The sequence below is a fragment of the Asparagus officinalis genome, chromosome 2, assembly GCF_001876935.1.
Source record: "Asparagus officinalis chromosome 2, Aspof.V1, whole genome shotgun sequence".
In the NCBI taxonomy this organism is placed as follows: Eukaryota; Viridiplantae; Streptophyta; class Magnoliopsida; order Asparagales; family Asparagaceae; genus Asparagus; species Asparagus officinalis.
The window spans coordinates 13048865-13049112 of record NC_033795.1 but is presented as its reverse complement, the minus strand read 5'-3'; positions in this window follow the sequence as shown (position 1 = coordinate 13049112).

Genomic DNA, 248 nt, shown 5'->3' with positions numbered 1-248 from the left:
ACTGGTATGACTGGTGCAATAGGAGTTGCTGAAGCTAGGAATACTACTATCGCTGGGGTTACAAGTGTCGCCACTGTTGCCACTGCTGCTTCTGTCACCCTGGTAGCATTTTTGTAGGCTCAGGCATCCTCCATGTCCATGTACCCATGAGTCTTAGCCATCAATTACTCGTAGGTGGAGAACTACTTCTTGGTGAGTGAGTCAGCCAGCTCTTTATTTGACAGGCCGGCTACAATGGTCGACATGGC